The 22,716-nt window shown below is 33.4% G+C and overlaps 2 long non-coding RNA genes across 5 annotated transcripts in view; both read left to right on the forward strand.

The window, feature by feature from the left end:
- LOC143247185 (uncharacterized) overlaps nucleotides 1–22,716 on the forward strand; it is a 123,203-nt gene that overhangs the window by 65,023 nt on the left and 35,464 nt on the right. The window lies entirely within an intron of this gene.
- On the forward strand, nucleotides 15,806–20,282 carry LOC143247200 (uncharacterized). Its single transcript, XR_013026432.1, has 2 exons — nucleotides 15,806–15,988; nucleotides 19,878–20,282. It is a non-coding gene; the product is annotated as an uncharacterized LOC143247200 (long non-coding RNA).

The raw sequence follows: 22,716 nt of genomic DNA on the forward strand, positions 1-22,716 counted from the left end.
AGATAAACAATAAATAATACTGTTGAAACTCTATTGTATTTAGAACTTAGTTATAATTACAACCTTCTTTTGTCTGTATCTTAAAAAAAGCAAGGAAACGCGTACAGAAAACACTTTTCATAAAAGGAAATAAATGTAGGGATGGCTAATATTAATCCTTCAGAAACAATACAATCCCTAGTATCTAGTTTGCGATGATTTTGAAAGATTGATGCTAACCATCCCTACATTTACTTCACTTTTGGAAACGTTTTTTCTTTACTTGTTATAAACGTATTCTTGTCTAAGTGCTCATGAACTTAAAATAAATAGTTTATTTTACAAAGTTTTCTATTAAATTTGTTGATAATGTAAGTCAAAATTGTCCAGTGCATTCATTTTATGCGTGTATTGGTTACGTTTGGAGAAAGCTTATCGCTTCAAATATACCGACCATATACTATATACTAGATATGTAAGTGGGCGGCATAATTTAGTCACTCTGGTGATAGTTAGAAATGTCTTCTTGGGTTGAGTTTATTCCAGGTCTTTACGGTAACGTTTGTAGTTTTACATAACACAAAACAGTGTGGTTATAATGTATTTCAATATGCATAATTACGCGTGTAGCTATTACATGCACTTTAGTTGACAACTTATGGAGTACCCTGGGTAAACAATATGAGTGTACGATCATCACGTTAGGTTTTGCGCAGAGCACGTGTACATGGCTGCCGGACCATGCATAGCAGTTCTCGTGGCTTCTCCTGTGTATAACTTTCAGTAGATTGCCTCTTCATAGAAACTTCTGCAATATAAACAGTTGCTTAAGCAAGAGTAAACATTGTCGTAAATCCGCTGACAGGGACTGTTGGACAAAAAGACTAGCGAATGGGAAATACCTAAATACAAAACATAGAATTTTGCTCGGGGAGAAGTGAAGTGCGTGTGTGTGGAGAGGGGATGGGGTACCAAGGGAGAAATAACTGATCGGAAGGGTGAGATATTGTAGACCGGCTAAAAAAATATTCAAGTTTAGCAACAGAACAAATCGGATTCTAGCAGACAGATTCTTTTATTAACAATTTATTAATCCAACTTTCACCCAGAAATTTTCGAGAGCTGCGCGTTTTTAATCCGAACCCTAACATGCAGCAAATAGTTACGTGCGTACTCTATGTCTAATCTGTAGGGTTTACATATCGAGAATCTCGCTACCTCAGACACATCAAAGAGGAAAGAGAGACACCCCGACAAATTTCCTTCCACCCCATTTACAATTTGTAAAGATATTTCGGGTCCGATGAATCTACAGAATGCCTCTGAATACACAGTAATAAGACCCCAGTACTAATAACCTAGATGTCTGATGTTATAACTGTCTGTGCAGGTGAATAGGTTGGCTTTGTTCACTTGAGGCACTGATGTCGAACCTCAGTCATGAGGTTTGGGTCTGCACATGCCCCTTAACTCATGGTCTGGTGATCTGCACAGAAGATCCTCAGGTTTACAGGCGACTATACGCTTGTTAAGTATTACGTATTTTTGTGTTTGTAGTTAAAAACAAAGCTACACAATAGGCTGACTGTGCTCTGCCCACCACGAATATTGAAATCTGGTTTCTGGTGTTGTAAGTTCGCAGACATTCTGCTATGCCACTAAGCGACCGTGTTAAGTTAAAAGAAACAGTCTTAATTCTACATATTTAGAAAAACAACAACACTATTTACTAACACATTACGTCATCATAGTGAACATGTATAAATGTAAAATATATCACAATCTTCTATTGTCGGGAAGCAGTTTCTAAATAAAATGTATAATTTAAATGTAAAAGGTTGTATAAAGAGACAGTAATTTCTTTTTATTGAAACTACACACCATTAGTCCTCTCTTCCTCGACAAAGACTGCACTTCTTTCCACAAATATAACTTAATAAAATTCAACGTAAATTGCAGTTTTGTTAGTTTTCAGTATTTTTCTGTACTGGTACTAGTTTTTCTGATATTTATTGATGTTGGTTTCCAAACAAAACATTCCAGTCCTCATTTCACTTATGCATTTGAAAGTTACATCATATACATGTCAGAATTTTTCCATTTTTTCACTCAGGATGAAATTGTTTAATATAAACTAAATTAATCTCTTCACACAAAAAGTGCTATTATTCATATTTCTTCCATCATATTTGAATTTTTATTCACTTATAACATTGTTTTCACTCTAAATAACCAAAACTATAAAATGTAATAATGTTTCTGAATGTGAATAACTGAAAGTGCTAACTATGACATTGTTTCTGAATGTGAATAATTAAAAGAACTAACTATGACATTATATTTAAATGTGAATAATTGAAAGTATAAACTGTGACATTATATTTAAATGTGAATAACTGAGTTTAGCATTTATTTCTATTTTTCCTTTTTTTAAACAATTTAAGTGGTTCTCTGTCCATACAAGTAAGTTGACGTCACTTGTGTTGTTCCAGTTCTTATTAAGATTTTAACTGTTTTGATTTTCTTTTGTTTTTTATAGACACAGAAAGATGTTATTTATGTATTGTTTTCAGTTGTGTGATTGTTCTCAGTCCTCTAAGGATTCTGGTCATCTATACAGATGTACCTTCCACAAGTTCACAACTCTATTGTATCCAAGTGCACGATTTAAGGAACAATAAAAGCAAGTGAAACCTCAACATCTCCTTCGATGCAAAAGAAAACTGCGGGAAGTCCCACGACGTCCATCCCTCGGCCTCCACAGAGGACTGGTTAGGGGCTTCATAGTATCCCTAAAATTTAAAGATCGGATATAAGCAAGTGAAACTAACAAAGGCAAAAATAAAAACGTGAGAGACGTTTCCTTTTGTACATTCACTAAACATTCTAAGGCATACAATGTAGACAGTACATAGAAAGGTTGATGAAAAATGTTATTTATCAACAAATATTTGTCACTATCAAGGCAGCGTTAAATAATGCTTTATGTTTAATGTTTTGATTTTTGTTTTAATGCGAAGTTGAACAACTTAAATAAGAGTAAACAACCAGTTGTTATATTAGACTGAAGTTTGTAAGAAGCTGTTTGATGGCATGAGAAACATTTGAACAGCAAGTTTGTCGCATCAAAAGGGCATAACATTTGAATTATGTGTAAATACGTAATGAAGTGGTCGTTTTTATAAAATGTCATAAAAATAACTTCCACGTCAACAGTTTTAAATGAAAACCTAGCCAGAAAATATGTCTGTTAAGTACAGAACAGGTGAAAAATTCTTTACTTTCTGAGATTTAAAAACAGTTCAGGACCAGTGATTAAAATCAAGTAACGTTAAAGGTTTGGTTATTTCTGGAGACAAATATCATATTTCAATTGCACTTACATATAAGGCACAGTGGTATATCTGCGGACTTATACTGTAGAACCTGGTTGCGATGCCCATGGTGAGCAAAACACAGGTAGCCAGCTTTTTGTGTTTGTTATGCTTTGTGCATTACAAACAAACAATACATAAGGCCGTTTATGTAATTGACAATTTTAAATAAAATAATGATCAGTGTTGCCAGACAGTGAATTAAAGACACCTCTGATTGCTCCGAATGAGAAACCAACACTGATGTTGCAAGAAGTATCCCAAAAAGTATCCCATTATCTCTGACAAGAAGATCCAGAACCTACTTTGACAATTTTTAAACTTCAGGATCTGACATCCTCTTCCCCTGGGAAGATAGTGTCACATACATACATACAAGTTGGCTTCTTATCACTCAGATGTATTGATGAACAATGGATATGGACATGTGTGTGAAATAGGAAAAAAAGAGGAATTATATGACTGCGTAATTTGTAAGTTTACTGAATAAAAATAATTTGGGTACATTGCTACATTATCGCATTGTTTGACTTTTTAAAGACACTCATATATACATATATATAGAGTACACTTGTACTTTTACTCATTGAAATACACAAAAATAATAAATTGGCATGAATTTTAAACCCAAAATTATGCACAGTGATAACTCCCCAAGAATAATATCGGCAAGTCACAGAGAAGTGACTTTGTGTTTATGGTTAAGCGCCCTGTGAACTTTAGCCTTTCAGACTAGAAAGGAAGTGTTGACGTGCAAGAAGAGGCTACGAATCTTACAGAAAACACTGAAAATTAACAAAACTGCAATTTTTGTTCAGTTTTACTAGTTTATATCTGTGATAAAATTGCATTCTTTGTGCAAAAAAAAGGACGGTTAATGGTGTGTAGTTTCAATAGAAGAAATTACTCTCTCTTCATACAGTATTATGTATTTAAATTATACTTAGAAAATACTTCCCTAAACAAGAAGATCTAAAAATCAAAACCCTGAAAAACACCGATTCTGAGATATCTAAATAAAACTAAAACACAGATAAAAATGCTGATTTCAAAAATAAAAACAGAAGCGCTAATGACAACATTCACATCTGGCTGTTTTAACTGCGACGAACGTTTCGTGTATGAATTATTGAGTGTTACATGACATTTCACCAACAGTAACATAAATATTCAAATTAAAGTTAGACATTTTGTTTGATTTGATTTTATATAAATCATTAAGCGTCATATGATATGTCAACCAATAGTAACATAAATATTCAATAAAAAGTTGAATATTTTGTTGCATTTAGTTTTATATGCATTCTTCAGCGTTATATAATATGTCACAAATAGTAATAAGTAGTCAACAGAAAGTTAACTTTATGTAAATTTCGTCATGCATATCAATTATCAGTTAATTATATTAAATAAGAGATAGGAACAAGGTCAACTACACTATATTTGTTTTATCCAATTTCGATGATGTGTTTCTCTCTGTACCAAGGCTCATCAGGCTGGCTGGGATGTAGTAGTGGTCGAGACGCTATTTATATCATCATTCAACAACAACTATTTCGGTGTGAACTAGTTAGAAAACTGTAATTTGTTATGAATTATATTTTGGTCATTCGTTAGACATCAGAATGAAGTTTATGATTTTTTAATGGCATCAAATTACTTATTTATTTTCACATGAAATGGTTTATTATTAATATTATTTATCCTTCTTGAATTCTCTTCATAACGTTAAAAATTGGATTTTGATATTCGCGGTGGTCACAGCATTATTAGCAAATTGTTTAACTTTGCGCTTAGCAAAAATACAATAAAAGAACACCTAGTGTCAAACACAAGATGCTCCAACGAATTTGTTTTTCTTGTAGTTTAAGATTTTTATTCTAATATTAATTTCTGGCTAATGATACTATTATTTTGAGAGGTTCAAAGTAAATGTCTCTATTTAGTGTTCTAACAATACAGTCCTCATTTAATATCGATAAAATGTCGTTTTCTCTCTTTTTAATCCGTATATATTTTTTTCAAGTTCATAGGGGGCCTAACATGATAGGTTTTAGTGTTCGTTTGGACTCTTCGTGGACACAAGATTGTATAACTTCGTTTCTCCACACACATATATACATATAATACAACATTAAGATATTAGATTCTTCTACCTATGGAGTTGCGAGTCCAAATTAATTACCATACAGAAACATAAATCAATATAGTTATGTTTGTGTTTTTATAGCAAAGCCACATTGAGCTATCTGCTGATTCCACCGAGGTGAATCGAACCCCTAATTTTGGTGGTGTAAATCCGTAAACTTATCGTTGTACCAGCGGGGTACTTACGTATGTGAATAATATTAAGACATTTCATCGAATTCATTATTCGATTCGATGTGATACAGCGGACTAAATGTTTAACTGTTTAACATAAGGCTCTTCTGGAATTTTTTTTTCTTTCCTTTATCATTTTCTTTAACCGGTTTCGTGACTTCAGGATTTATTTTACTGAAAATCTATAATAAAAATATCCAAATATTACTTTTCAACTAAACTTAAATAACTTAAACTAAATAAATAATTATTTGTTAAATGTACAAACGTACAGTACACTCTTTGTATAAATTAAATTTATTAAAATATGCTTAAAAATAAAGAATTTAAAACTTATCCAAGTTTCTTTATTTATATTTCTTACTAACATGTTCTTATAGCTATATTTTCTATTGTTATCATAGAAATATAATTTGTTTCTAATAGTTTTTACTTACCTTATTGTTTTTTGATTCTTTGTAATAGTTTTTATGACTTCACAATTACAAGTAACTTTACACAAAACTTTACATAACTTCTGCTCTCTTACCTCTATATAAAGTGACACAAAAGCTTTGTGAGATGCTTTCTGGAAAACAATCTTTTATGTTTTATATTACATTCTCCAAGAGGAAAAACATAAAAATATGGTTCTTTTAAAATAAATGTTTCTAAAATCACATTTAATAAAATGTTTGCTGGCATATAGTAAGTTTTTATCAGGACATCTATCAGATGGAAGTTATGTAAATTTATCATTAATCTTAGATTATATGTTTGACCAACATAGAATTCACCACAATTTACACATTATAAAAGATATATTACAGTTTCAAGAATTACAAGTAAGGAAGTTATTAATAAAAAACTAAATGCCTTTACTATTATCCTTTATTGCTTTTGTAGTTTTCAGTTACTTATGAAGAACAAACTTTAATCAAATTTCTTGAACAGCAATGCTAATTTTATTATGGGTTTTATCGAACCGCAATTGTTTAATACATTACCTAATTAGTTGGCCCGGCATGGCCAGGTGGGTTAAGGCGTGCAACTCGTACTCTGAGAGTGGCGGGTTCGCATCCCCGTCGTACCAAACATGCTTGCCCTTTCAGTCGTGGGGGCGTTATAATGTTACGGTCAATACCTCTATTCGTTGGTAAAAGAGTAGCCCAAGAGTTGACGGTGGATAGTGATGACTAGCAGCCTTCCCTCTAGTCTTACACTGCAAAATTAGGGACGACTAGCGCAGATAGCCCTCGCGTAGCTTTGAGCGAAATTCAAAAAAACAAACAAAACCTAATTAGTTTGAAGATAATTTTGTAGTTTCCTTAAAAAATTAGAAAATATTTTTAATGCTTGTTTTGTAATATGGAAAGATGCTCAAAATATCAATAAGTTTATTGGAAATTCAAATTCCATGCACAAAAAGGTTAAGTTTACCATTGAAAGAAATAATAAAACCTTGTCTTTTTTAGATGTGTTGGTGTTTTGTCAGAAAAGAATGTTGTAACTGACATATCTTACAAATCCAAAACTTACCTCAATAAATATATTTTGCTAAACATATAAAATTATAGATACAATTAAATCTTACAAGTAAACTGTATTGTTTGATTCTCAATGAAAAACAAGAGTTAGCATATTATTAAAACTAAAAATTCTGAGTTCAATACTGGAACAAGCTATATTGAAATTGCTAACAATAATTTTTAGTAAAAATAATTAAAAAGAGAGATTATTAAACATCAAGAGAATGCCCTAACTCTAATTGTGACCTGTTGTCCAGATCTACGTATTGGTATTTCATTTGTTAAAACTCAATAACATCAAGCAGTAGGTAAAAAATTGAAAGAGTGTCAATCATAAAATTATTTTATTAAGAAAGAAACCTAAAAATTTGTATATATTATTGAATAATTTTAAAGAAAGATACTTTTTTTTATAAAGTAGATATTTTAAATTCTGAAAGAACTATGCTTTATGTAACTTAGATCACATAAAAACTGTATGTAATATAAAGAACAGCAATAAATATTTTTTTTTCTTAAATAATAGCTCATTCACTTGTAATTATAAAAACTCGATTTTTTTTTTTTTTTAGAATGCGTAAATTATGGTGAATTCTATATTGGTGTAGCAAATAAATTAAGAATAAATACTAAAGAAGGCCCAGCAAACATTGTAATAAATGTATTCTGAGAAAATTTAAAAATCTAAAATAACATTTTCTTCATGTTTTTCCTATGGGAGAATATAACGTGAAACATAGAATATTATTTTTCGAAACATATTTCAGAAATTATTTGGGCGTCAATTTAAATAGACAATGGTAAGTGGACAGAAGTAACAACAATTGTTTAAAGTTAATTGGAATTGGAGAACTATAAAAAAAAAACTATTAGTAGGAGTCACAGAAAGACAATACAATAAGTAAGAGGTAATAAGCTATAGGTTATGGATTAGATATATTTCCTAGAATAAGAACAGAAAGTTCGTTAGAATAAGATGTTAATAAATAAAGTAAAGATGATAAACTTTGAATAACTTAAATTATTTTTGAGCATATTTTAATATACTTAATTTATAAAAAAGATTGTGTTATATGTTTGTACATTTAGCAAAATATATGTATTTAACTAGAATATTTATGTTTAGTTGAAAAGTACTATTTGAATGTTTATGTTACTGATGATTCGCTGTGAAATAACATTCTGAAGTGTGCGTGATTTCTGAAGTCAGAAAACTGGTCGAAAAAATTAATAAAGGAGAGAAATATGGAATATTAGACTTCTGTTTTATTTGAATATATTATTCCACATATTGAAGAATGAAAAGGGAACTCATTCACACACCACAATAACAGTTTACATCCCGCCCCTTTCTTTGGGGTGGGGCTAATAGTAGGCGTGTCGTCGGTTAATATGGCCGATTGGCGGACTGTAGCGGAGGAGGATGTACAAGTAGGAAAGTCGACAGCTTCTAATCTATGGATTATTCTATTGATAAGAATGTATTAGAAGAAAACGTACAGACACCATACAAACGATCGCGACTTAAGTGGTCTACTACACAGCTTAGTATTAAAATAAATCTGTATGAATAAAACTTTCCGAATAAAATTCTGCTTCAATAAAATAGAAAGTACATGTTATTTGATTCAACGACCTTCGGTTTCCTTTTAGTTTTTGATATCACTTAATACGAAGTGAGTAAATAAGTTGTTTTTGTTTCTTTTAGTGAAGTTAAAATATAGTCTTTATAACGAACTTTCACACGAGGAGTCGCTTTTCGGCTAGTCACTGTTCCTCTTATCGGTCGTTTTTTACCGTTATTAAAATTCTTTTTGACAAACCCACTGTTATTGTGTCGTTACCCTAACTAAATGTAGGCTGTAGTTGTTTGTTGTTTTTTTGGAAGTTTTTATACCAGCTTGTCTGCAATGTTTGCTCTTCTGAATTTTCATTAATTTTTTCTTAGAGTCGTATCCACACTGAGCTCATTATTTGCAGAGAATCTTCGTGTTGTTGTAACTCTCACACAACCTCAAAACAAGCGAATCTTAAATAATAAAAACTTTCTTCAGAAACCCTCTCATAAATTCTCACAGTATGCTCATTTCTACTTCATAATAATTCTGCTGGACTGTTCTAAGGTTTATCATAAAATCCCATAATTTACAAATACAAAGCATATCTACAAACTGTAAGAAAAATAATAACAAGATTCAAACTCTTCATATTGTAACACATACAAACTGGTATGTGTTACATATTATAATAACTGGTAAATACTCTATCATTATTCTAGGTGATATTACCATAATCTGTTGCCATTTGGAACTGGACAAGTTCTCGGGTTTCTATTACTTTGTAAAATGTGGAGTTAAGTATGTGTGTTACTACAATGTTAATTGTTAATTTCTAGATACAAATTTTCATTATCATCAGCTGTTACCACGTAGAACTAGTTGTTTATGTTATAATAACCACTAGCTCTTACCATTTATTTTATCATACCTACTAATTGTTACAATGTAGAGCTAAGCCTTTGTGTTAGCACTAACTGTTGCCATATGAAACGTGTTCGTATTATCACTGTCTGTAACTATTTGGTAATGAAGACATATGAACATAATTGTTTCTATTGTATTTTTATGGTACTGATAAATGTGTTTATCAATTCGTTAGCTGCGCTTATTTTAAATACAATAACAATGTTACTATTTAGTACTGAGATTCGAATCCGCGAACGCTATAACTGTCAAATCATGCCAGGGTCTGTTCCTTTAAAAATATTTTGAAATATACTTGCTACCATAATTGAAATATTGTCTTACTGGCAAGACCAATATAAATCGACACAACTGTATAGCAGGCACTAAAGTAAATATATTATTCGTCCAATGTAGCGACATACTTTCATTTGTTACTTGCCAGATGGCGTTTGTACAGCTTTCGACAGCTGATCTGCTATTCGGTTGTGTGTTTTGTGAGAGCCCTGTGAATACTAATCTTATATCACATTATACATGTACACATGTCTGCAGTATACTGTTCTGGCTGAAAGTGAGCGCTGTGGTCATGAGTTGAATCCTATAACAAGCTGTTTAGCTTCCTTTAGTACCTCCGGTACTCTTGAGTTAAATCCCATAACGAGCTGTATAACTTTCTTCAGTAACTATGGTGTTCTTGAATTAAATTCTACAACAAGCTGTTAAACCTTATTAGTTGCTAAATGCATGCTTTGTCTTGTGGAAGGTATTAATTGAATTATTTAACTGTTTAGGTACTTGTATCTTTAAACTGAAAGCCAGAAGTCCGTAAAAAAGGTGGAAATGTGTCCTGTTTAAGGGTCTTTAGCTCCCTTCTCAAGCAAAAACCCTAATCAAAATAGCCCACGTACGCTGCAAGACAGTTTCCAGTTATTATATAAAAAATTACGTTAACCAAGCTCTGGGTGATAGATACTAACACATACAGTTATGTTGTGTTTTTTTCTAATTTCGCGCAAAGCTACTCGAGGGCTATCTGCACTAGCCGTCCCTAATTTAGGCAGTATAAGACTAGAGGGAAGGCAGCTAGTCATCACCACCCACTACTAACTCTTAGGCTACTCTTTTACCAACGAATAGTGTGATTGACTGTCACATTATAACGCCCCCACGGCTGAAAGGGCGAGGATGTTTGGTGCGACCTGGATTCAAACCCGTGACCCGCGGATTACGAGTCGAACGCCTTAACATGCATGGCCATGCCGGGCTCTACAGATATGTAATGGATCATATTTATAAGTAGGATTACGTGTTTTATAGTGTCATTTTGTTAATCTCTTTATTGAGAAACAAATTATATTTCTATAAATGTTATTCTACTAATTAACATTGTGAGTCTCATTACAGCTCCAGAGGCCAGGCATGGCCATGTGGTTAAAGCACTCGACTTATGATCCGAGGGTCGTGGATTCGAATCCCCGTTACACCAAGCATGGTCGCCCTTTCAGCTGTGTGGGCGTTATAATGTGACGATTACTCCCATTATTCGTTAGTAAAAGAGTAGCCCACGAGTTGGCGATGAGTGGTGATGACTAGCTGCCTTCCCTTTAGTCTTACATTACAAAATTATGGACGTCTAGCGCAGATAGCCCTCGTATAGCTGTGCGCGAAATTCCAAACAAACCAATTACAGCTTCGCAAATGCTATATAACTAAATGTCCATAAAACACACTGTTTGCTGCAGTCTTTTCTGTATTGACCTTTTATATATTGTAGAATTTGTTTGATTTAAATTACATGCTGGTTTACTCTTATTTTACACTAACACTACTTTTCTAAAGGGTCGATTATCGTGTTTAAATCTACTCTTCTCATTTGTTAACTTGAAAGGTAGAGACTTCAGGAACCATGCGTCGCGCGAGGGGGTGATCCGAGACAAACTTTGTTAAAGCTCCCCGTGAATTCGGCGCATACGAGAATTCCAAAACTGCATTTAGAAAATTGAATAGTGAATTGTGTCGTAAAGGGCCCTATAATTCCTGTTAACATGGGAATATAGGGAAATGGTTTATGGTTATAGAAGTCCAATGCGTCACTCCGGGATATCCTATAAAGCGACTCCGCTATTCCAGACCCTTGAGTTTCTTCAAGTGTAACTGGTATTAGCATAGTCTGCCTTGCCGTTCTCTGATAGAGAAAGGTTTATTCAAGAACGGCCACGGAAGAGCTGACTCGATCTACTATGTTCTAAGTTTGCCAAATTATTTTCAATTCGTGCCCCAAGTTAGATCGGTACATTTGGGTTTCTTACACTTTCACTTCCACGGGAACCTTCTGTGTGATGAAGGACTGATGTGGAGAAAGTTTCAGCTCACATTAGTTGTTCAAAGAAGAAAAGGAAATGAGACATAAGAATTTGTTTCCAAATAAAATTAATAATATTTCAGAATATATGACGATGTCGAGTAACCATTACTTTCACTCGTATCATACAGAATATTGAAAAAATGATTTTTAAAATGTTTTAACATGTGATTTGTATCTACTAATGAAACTGTCTATTACGTATCTCTAAGGATAGTTATTTAAATCTCAAACTATCATATTAATTAATAAATTGTTGTTATTTAGTCTCATATTATTAAATATCAAGCCTTCATTTACTTGTTTGAAATTTACTGGATTATCTATACGCAAATTAAAGAATATATTTTGATAGTTTTCCTGTAGAAATAAAACTAGTTATTGTGTTATACATTCATTTATATAATTGATCCTAAAGCCTTTGTTTGTTTGTTTTGGAATTTCGCACAAAGCAACTCGAGGGCTATCTGTGCTAGCCGTCCCTAATTTAGCAGTGTAAGACTAGAGGGAAGGCAGCTAGTCATCACCACCCACCGCCAACTCTTGGGCTACTCTTTTACCAACGAATAGTGGGATTGACCGTCACATTATAACGCCCCCACGGCTGGGAGGGCGAGCATGTTTTGGCGCGACTCGGGCGCGAACCCGCGACCCTCAGATTACGATGCGCACGCCTTAACGCGCTAGGCCATGCCAGGCCATCCTAAAGCCAAAACAAAGTATTAAAGTTTCACTTCCTACCGGATGTTAACTATAGGTAATATGTTCTGGTGTAGTTACAATTTGAAATCAGCCATACCTGAGAAACACACATCAAAACACAAGTTCACGAAACATTCTCCCAGCAAAAACCATTCAGGAATTATTAATAAGTTCTCTGAGTATATGAAATTTGTTACACCGTGAAATTTACTTGAAAACTGTTATAGTGTGAAGTTTAATTTACCCATCAACTAATAATATTGCAAAGTTTATGTCGTTTATTCCTTTATTGACTATGGCAATGCAAGGAAATAGTTTTCAATGAAAGATTATCCTACACAAGCTTCTAACATACCAATCCTTATCACTGAAAGCATATTTGGTACAGAGAAAGCCAAGGTGTGCCGTAATTATGTATCCATTCATTCATAACACAACACGTTGTGTGTTAGTTCAAGAGTCGAATAACGTCGTGCTTCTTCGTAAATATGTTACGAAACCGAAAAATATCGAAAACGACTGTTACTGTCACTTAAGGTTTCATATAGATAATGTCCGACCCTTCAGTGTAACTTTTCTAGCACTTTTTAACGGTAAATTATTACACATGCATACAGGGGCCAGAGTGTGAAAATAGTGTTATAAATCTTGTGTTCTCATATAAAGTTTCAGTCATAAAATATGTTTTTAATTTATTACTCAAGGATTATCTACGCTACTATCTATAATTTTGATCTGTCCAAAAGGAAGGTAGCCAAGTCTTGTCTGACCTAATAGTAATTTTTGTGATTATTCTTATTATGATGGCTCGATCTTAAAGTGCGGAGTGTATATTTACAACATTGGGATGCGAATCACGAACTCTCAGATTCACCTCCTGACAAAGTAACCACTAGACCAAACCGATTTCTATTGAATACTTAGAAATTACTCTTCGTAAAGGCTTAACTGTATCAAACAGGTCAACTGAATCCAGGACTGTCCGCCAGACATGACTGTCAAAGTGGACAAGTATTCAAGCGGTAATCCTATTTTCCCTGTCATGATCTTTTAGCGTCAGTTTTAAAATATATGACTTGATCAGTCTTAAGTTTCTTAAAAAAGCTGATAGCTTGACTTCAGTGATTTAACAAAAGTACTTAAACAAGCCTTGCACATCTGTTTGTAACTGGAAGTCTTTACATATTTTCTTTATTTTATATCAGTGTTCTTCAGTAAAATATTAATATACTCTCGAAATATCGGGTTAAGTTCTTTTCACCTTTTAAAAATATTGCTCCATTAATTGTTTTTCGCCATAATATATCTGAAATGTGTTCATATTTGGAAACCAAGCGTCAACCCACTTGTCCTGCCAACAAATTGCTACAGAAAATTTTTTACCGAATGCTTCCAGGACTAAAGATGAAAATTATGTTTTGAGGAAACAAAATGCTTGGAGATTAACAGCAGAAACAAAACGATTAGAATATTATACAAATTTCTGAAAATAAACTCACTGGGTATCAAGTGTCATAATCGGTTCCCATACACAGCATAAAGTACAGATATTACATAAAGTACAGGTATTACATAAAGTATAGGTATTACATAAAGCACAGGTATTACATAAAGTACAGGCATTACTGTGGTTTACCGTTCTCCCCTTGCTTTCATTCACGACTTCTTGGCTGTTTGTTTTGAATTTCGCGCAAAGCTACACGAGGGCTATCTGCGCTAGCCGTCCCTAATTTAGCAGTGTAAGACTAGAGGGAAATCAGCTAGTCATCACCACCCACCGCCAACTCTTGGGCTACTCTTTCCCAACGAATAGTGTGATTGACTGTAACATTATAACGCCCCCACGGCTGAAAGGGTTGGCATGTTTGGTGCGACCGGGATTTGAACCCGCGACCCTCGGATTACGAGCCGAACGCCTTAACATGTTTGGCCATGCCGACTTCTTGGTATTAAAAAGTAAATTAGTTTTCTCCCAGTAACACTAATTATTCCAGGAACCGTCAGACTCTCTTTCTGATACGTCAGGTTTTGCCTCCCCCCAGTGGCACAGTTGCATGTGTATGGACTTATACTGCTAAAAACCGGGTTTCGATACCCGTGGTGGGCAGAGCACAGATAGCCTATTGTGTAACTTTGTGCTTAATTACGAACAACAAGAACAACGTAAGTTCTTTTGAATAGTAAGTTACTTGAGTAAAACTAAAAATGATTATTAATAAATATTGTTAAAACAAATAAATAATAATGTGTTATTAATCATTATCCTAAGTCTCATTTGTAAGTGACTTATAAGAAACCGACACATTTTTCACTTCACTAACTTAATCTGATTCATATCATGATGATATAAATAACATGCTAACTGCTACTCTGTCTAGGCAGCCCTGATATTGAGTTAAAGGTTTCACCAGTGTAAGATATCGCTGATTTAGGGCAGTTGACTTGTTTTTTATATACCTTCTTCTTTACTTTTCGTCGTAGGTTTTCGAATTATGTGAAAGTACATCATCTTCAGAGCTAAGCATATTACGTGTAATATGCTACACAAATTAATTATACAACAATTCTAAACTCATTATTGGCTTTTTTCTGTCTTTTTTGTCTTATAACATACATTTTCTCTCCCCAAATACGTTTGCTTCGTTTTATATAATTTCGAGGTTTCTTATTCGAGCTTTAAAAATCTTGCAATACACAAATGAAAGCGCTCACACAGGTGTAAACCCAATTGTATGTTTCAATAATAATGTGATAACATAACATACAGGTGTAGACCTAATTGCAATCACAAATAATATGGAACAATATCATTAATGAATAATGACATGAAATATTGTCACATTATTTCACTGGACTGATTTACACGACAATAATATTTCTCGCTGTAATAAAACATCATAGGATAGTTTAAACTATTTTTTGTTCCAATTCTTCGCTAAAATGTTGACAAATGAAACTTTTTTGATCTACGTCATTTCAATTTCAATGTTTTCAGTAATTTTTTGTTTAAGGATTTTCGCGCAAAACTGTTATACATAAAATGCTATATGAGCATAACTGTTCCTAATTTTAAAATTTTACAACAGGAAAGGCCCCGCCGCCAACTCTGGAATACTTTTGTTCGACCGAATAAAGGGATTTGATCGTTACTCCTATGACGCCTATCCTGCCCCAAAGTATGGAATACGTTTCTGTAGCAAAAAGCTGCGAACCATGAACCCTCGGATTTTTGACCCGAGCACGCAAATCAACAGACCACACCCGATTCTTTATTTGGTAAGTGTGTGAAAGGTGTTGGGTGTGAAAATGTTCTTTGAGGATCTAATTATCGTTATAAATGTTCACGTTCATTATGGTTGCACGCTGCATGATCACGTTCACTAAGTAAAAATAATTAATTACATAGCCGAAATAGAACAATAGTTCATTAATCTGAAACTATGATAAAAAAAAAACGAGATAGCTGTTCGACATTACGAAGCTGACAATAGATATATATATAGATCTTTTACCTGAGCTTTCATTCTTCTCGTAAACTGGAACTACGTTTTATTAGTATTCTCTTCACTTTCATACTATGAGTAAGAGCCTTAGACAAATAATGAGGAGACAGATAAGCACACGTGGGCAAGTTGTAATCTTGTTACTTAACTTAATTAAATAACAAATTTATTTGTTATCTTGTATCTCTGTGGAAACGCCGTGGGTTGTATAAACATAGCTTAAACTTTACGTAACTGCATTATTTACAAACACACTTTCATTTATACTGTTGTATCTAATTTTTGTTAAACTTACAGCCAGGCTATTTCTTTCCCAAATGTAAATTTAATTAACAGTTGAATAATGCTTAGTGTAATATCAAACAAAAACAAGTCCTAGTTGTTTTGTATATTTGGAATACTTGCATGCGAGGAATAAACAGAAGGCTTTATACACAGATTAACATAAGCAAGCTATTTAATTACAATAAGTAACCATACTTATATTACTTTATACATTCGTAATGTTTGCGTTGTATTGGCTGTAAGTAATAAATTATTAAAATAGACTATGTTCCACACACATAACATGTTCATGTTTCTAAAGAAAATATTTATGACAAATGATTCTCACAAGTTCATCACACACAAGTTCAATTAGTTCATTACAATGTTTTTATACGACTCTACTCAAAACTTGCGACGTGTCATGAAAAATGAATACTATAGTAAATATTTACACAGATTAATGGAGTTTCACGTGAAACCATTAAAACACCATGGCAACCCAGACACACACACAAAAAAAACAACACCTGAACTGATGATGCTAGTAGCCTTCTGCTGTTAGATATTCAAAGTAAGCATGCCACGTTTGTTGAAATTCCTCTCCTGAACCTTAAATATCAAGTTATTAAGTTTTAAAAAGTAAACTTTGAAAAAAACTCATGTTCGATTCTTATTGTGTTTGGTTCACTTCTAATGTAGCTTTTCATTATCATTATTTTCATTAAACAAACCATTAAAAAACTGTTCTTTCAAAAATGATGGTGTTTCCAATTATTTATACATATTTATTAGAGTAGCAGATAGGTTATTTTCACTTAATGAGAAATAAGTAGTGTCTTAACATCAAAATGGTTCCGTGGTTCTGATTGTTAACACCAGAGGAGTGCATTGTTGTAGCTCTAGCTCCCTCGAGTGTTAGAAAATAAATATATATTTTTATTGGAGTATATTTAGGCACTTTAGTACAACATCTAGAGGATTTGTTAACAGGATGTGCCCAACTGTGAACTATGTATACTTCTGGCCTTAGGCGGTAACTCATGGTCAGAGATAGTGCAGGTGTGTATCTCTCTGTGTGTGGCCAGTAAATAGACTAAATAAGTCGTTCATTACTTTTCACAATGGATGATGTACTAGAAACAGACGCACAAGAGATATGCTCCCTCCCTTGAATAATAAGTCTAATCTACTGTCTAATACAGTATTCTAGCATAAGACTCGTCTACTGCTTGGGTGATATGGTATACTGGTATCAAACTAATTTACTGTCTGCAAGATATGGTATTCTGGTACAAGTCTGGTCTACTATATGGGTGATATGGTATTCTGGTATAAGTCTGGTCTACTATATGGGTGATATGGTATTCTAGTATAAGACTCGTCTACTATCTGTGTGATACAGTATTCTAATATAAGTCAGGTCTACTGTCTGGGTGATATGACATTCAGGTACAAGCCCACTGACTGGATGATATAGTATTCTGACTTGATGTTATAAAACATTTAAAATACAGAACAAATTATAAATCTTTAATATGTTACTACATACACTGTAATTATTCACTCAAGTATAAATACCTTAATAATTACTTATGTATAATCCTGTGGCTATGTAACTCATTAGAATGAAATAATTATATATAATTTTTAAAAATGCAGCGTATTTTGTTTAATTTTTTTAAATTTTAATGTGTTTTGTTTTAGCTTTTAAAAATTATGGTTATAATATAACCATAAGTGAAACGTTCATTAACATTTACAGAGGTCAAAATATTAATTAAAAACATTTAATGACCTAACGAAAGTACTATTTAGTGATAAAATAATCAACTATGTTTGCAGCATCTCCTAATGATAAAAATGCTCACTATTCTGTTACAACGTAACCTGATGATGACATCATGAACTAAATTATTACGAGATCTTTTTCGGTGTAACACTCAAAGGTTCACTGACATCATATGTCATAAGATTAATTTGATGGCATTAGTTAATTGTCGATAACACTTGTACACGTAAAGCGCTTTTCTGATGTCACCAGCTTTTTTTCTGTAGCGTGTTACGCTGTTACCAGAATAATCACCCAAAGAGGACAAACGTGTTTCTCTTTTTTTTTTTCGGTAGGAGGAAGGATTTTTTAACAAGACGGGCCATAGAAACAAAACTGCTAGTAACACAATCAACCTTCTTTCCTAGTCAAACTATATTTTCACAGTCTATGAGTCAGTCTAACATTACAGACGATCAGTGTCCCACGTGAAAATGAAATACAACAGAATTGATATCATTTGTGTCATTACCAAAAAACTTTAGAATGCAAGCTTGTAAATCTTCTATCACGACAATCGATAATTTATTAAATTATACGACTTGTAACTGTGTATTAGGGACCTTTATCAAAGTCAAACTAGGGTTAATTCAGATTAGATGTAGCGCGCATAGAATAATAATGATAAGTGATTATTAAGGTAAACAACCAAAACGTGCACAGTGTTTAATTACATGTGGTATAATTATATCACTTTTATATGACCTAAATTTATCGAACATGATTTAGAACTATTATTACACTTGACTAAGTATCATACGTCTTAAGCTTGTGGCCATTTAAAGAGCAAAATGTATTTTACGTTCTAAAGTTAACAAATTACTAACTTCATCATAAATTTTCAGTACATATCGATTTTGTATATCTAAATAAAAGAAAAGCTACTCAATGAATGGGTTTGTTGCACTGTGCCAACCGCGGGTGTCTAACCCCTATTTTTGGGGTCATAAGTCCTAAAATTTATCTCTGAGCCATCGAGAAAAAAAATAAAAAATATTGTATACAGAAAATATTTTATCTTTGTTCACAGTATAAGGTCGTATTTCGAAAACATTTTAAGTCATTATTTTATCTTTTTCACAACATATAATCATATTTCGAAAACTTAAAAGACCTAATAATTGTTGTATGGAGTTTAAGATTTAAATATTTTCTTAGTTTTCATATCATATTATAAATTAATTTTCTTTAATTAAGTTTCACTTTCTTCAAAAAATAAATTTTACGCAAATCATCACAAGTGTAGGAAGTAGTTTTGAGTTTTCGCTGATAAATCAACATAATTTGTTGGATTAATTTGTGAGCTGGGAGTGGTACTGGGCTTAGCGTGCTCGAATCATAAATCCGAGGGCTCACGGACCTCAGCCCGTTACCGCACAACGAACCTCGGACCTTTCATCCGTGGATGAGCTCTAACGGTAAAGATGAAATCCTACTACCCGGATACACAAGAGTAACCCAATCATTGGAGATAGACAGTGGTCACTAGTTGCCTTCGTTCTATTGTACCAGTTCAAAATTAACAACAACTATGTGCAGATAATCCTTTATGGAATTTTGTTTTCAGGTATCCGAGCAAAGGTTTTGAAGGACCACCTGCAGTAGTCGTCCTTAAATGACAGTCTAGAGAGAAAGCAGATGGTCAACAGCACCCACCGTCAATCCTTGTCTAGCCAAATAGTCAGATGTAACCGTCAATCTTAAGAAGCACCACGGCCTGAAAGTGCAGATAACAAGTGTATATATATATATATACATATACATACATGTTTGTTTGTGAATGTGTTTGCGGTAACGGAATGCAAACGATTCAGCTCACATATTCATGGTCTGACTCTGTAACCATAGAGCCAAAGTATGCCCCATATAACAACGTACAGTGTTGTTATAACAAAGTGCATCAGTATTTTCACCTGCTTCCCAAACCTAGGACTTTTATCTGAAATAAAACGTTCATTTTTCATATTCTCTATCTATTTATTTATTTTCTTGTGCTACCAGTTAGCTATCATTTACAATACTTTTAGTTATTTTCATGACGTGTATTTTTGAACAAAATGTATGTGTAGCGCCATCTACGCTGTTCATAAAAAGCATTTCCAAAACATTCTCAGTTGAAACATTGAAGTTTTGTGCGTTTTAACACGTTGAACTACCATATTCTAACCCCACTTTATAGACTAATAAAACCCTACCTATGAGACGAGCTTTTATGAGATTACAACACATCAAAAGTCTAGGATAACAGACAAGTAGCAGAGTTGGCTTCTCTCTTCAAGACCCATCTGTGGAAAAAAGGTAACGGGCGATGACAGGACCACGCGATCGTTTCCGGTAGAACAAACCCTTGAGTATCGGGGAAAGGACTGTAATTTCGGTTTTATTTCACTTATAAACTCAGCGCCTAACTTTCTACGACGCATCATGTTTTAACTAATCTTTCTTACAACGTTTCATTTTATGAGGTACGACGAATTTCACAGGCCTGTCTTTATACGCACGTATTTTTAAGTCATTAATAAATTCTTGGATGTATATACACAAACACACGCCGCTTAAGCACCAGCGTCTTTCTGTAGTCATTTGCTACGAGTTTTAGTGAGGTCGGTATCTGTATGTAACATACGGGCACTTTGCTGCAATGAAGTGAAACGTGTCACGCTCTCACGACACTTGTATAGGAAAAACATATACATCAAACAGCATTTTATACCAATTGCACAGAAATACCTTGGTCGTTGTATAAAACACTACACATATCAGAAATAATGGCTTAGAAGCTTACAATGCACACCTGAGAAAAACAAAACATTAACACAATTTAACTAGGTATAGTGAAACTAGTGGCATGAAGTGTAACATGCTATAATAAATCTAGAGACGAAGATGTATAAACTAAATAGTGTTGGTCTTCTAGTTATAGTAAACTGTGTCATGCTATAATAAAGATATACAGTGTCTTACAAAAATATTCACCTTTTATAGTGTCCACATTTTGTTGCCATCTGGCCTTGAAATCATGAAACTTTCAACTTGAACTTTACGTTTAGAACATACACAATCTACTCCTAACTGAGAAAGTTAAAAAAAATTATAGTAAGAAGTAAATTTCAAAGAAAATTAAAATATTCTCAAATGAATAATTATATTCTACCCTTTATTCTATATAAAGGTAGTATGTGTAGGTATATTCTACCTACAAAATCTACTCTAACTGAGAAAGTTAAAAAAAAATTATAATAAGAAATAAATTTTCAAAGAAAATTAAAATATTCTTAAATGAATAAGTATATTCTACCCTTTTGCTACGGAAACCCTACACCAGTTCAGGTGCAAAAAAAAAAGATTAGTTTCAGAAGTCACAAAATTAGTGCAGTGGTCTTCGTCAGTGTGTAATTAAAGTGGTTTAGCTTGACTCAGAGTAAATGAACCTGTTAAAGCTACAACTCACATAGTGATACAACAGATCAACCATGAAGGTGCTTTCCAAACGAGTCAGGGATAAAATTGTAGAGAAGCACAGATCAGGAGAAGGTTACAAGAAAGTTTCAAAATCACTGATTATCCCTTTGAGTACTGTGAAGTCCATAATTAAGAAAAGGAATGCGCTTCATATTACCCAGTCACTAACCAGATCACGCCGCTATTTCAAACTAAGGAGTCAGTCAAGCAGAAAATTGGTTAAGAATGCCACTGTAGAGACAACAGTGACTTTACAAAGTTCCTTGTCTCGGATGAGAGTTAGTCTTCATACATCGACAGTATCCTGATTCCTACACAAAGTTGGTTTGCATGGGTGAGTGACAAGAAATAAACCATTACTATAAAATAATCATCTTAAATCTCGTATGGAATTTCCAACAAAGCATTTAAACAAAGCGGAAGGTTTTGCGGTCAGACGAGACAAAGATTGAGCTCTTTGGTCTACATTCAATGTGTCATGTCTGACGCAAGCCTAACACAGCACATTACCAAGTCAACACTATCTCAACTGTCAAACATGGTGGTGGTAATATCACGTTATGGGGATGCTCCTTATCAGCAGAGATTAACTAGGAAGCTTGTCAAAATTAAGGGGAAGATGGATGGTGGAAAACACAGGTGAATCCTAGAAGAAAACCTGCTTGAGTCAGCCAAGAACCTAAATCTGGGTTGAAAATTCATATTTTAGTAGGACAATGACCCGAAGCATGAGGCTTAAGCCACACTGGAGTGGTTTCAAAAGAAGAAAGTGAATATTTTGGAGTGATCCTGTCAAAGTCCTTATTTGAATCCAATGTTAAACCTATGACGAGACTTGAGGATTGCAGTTTATCAACAGTACCCAACGAACTTGTCAGAATTGGAGCAATGTTACTAGGAAGAATGAACAAACATTACACAATGCTATTAAGCAACGCTGGCAG

The sequence above is a fragment of the Tachypleus tridentatus genome, chromosome 1 (genome assembly GCF_004210375.1).
Source record: "Tachypleus tridentatus isolate NWPU-2018 chromosome 1, ASM421037v1, whole genome shotgun sequence".
NCBI lineage: Eukaryota > Metazoa > Arthropoda > Merostomata > Xiphosura > Limulidae > Tachypleus > Tachypleus tridentatus.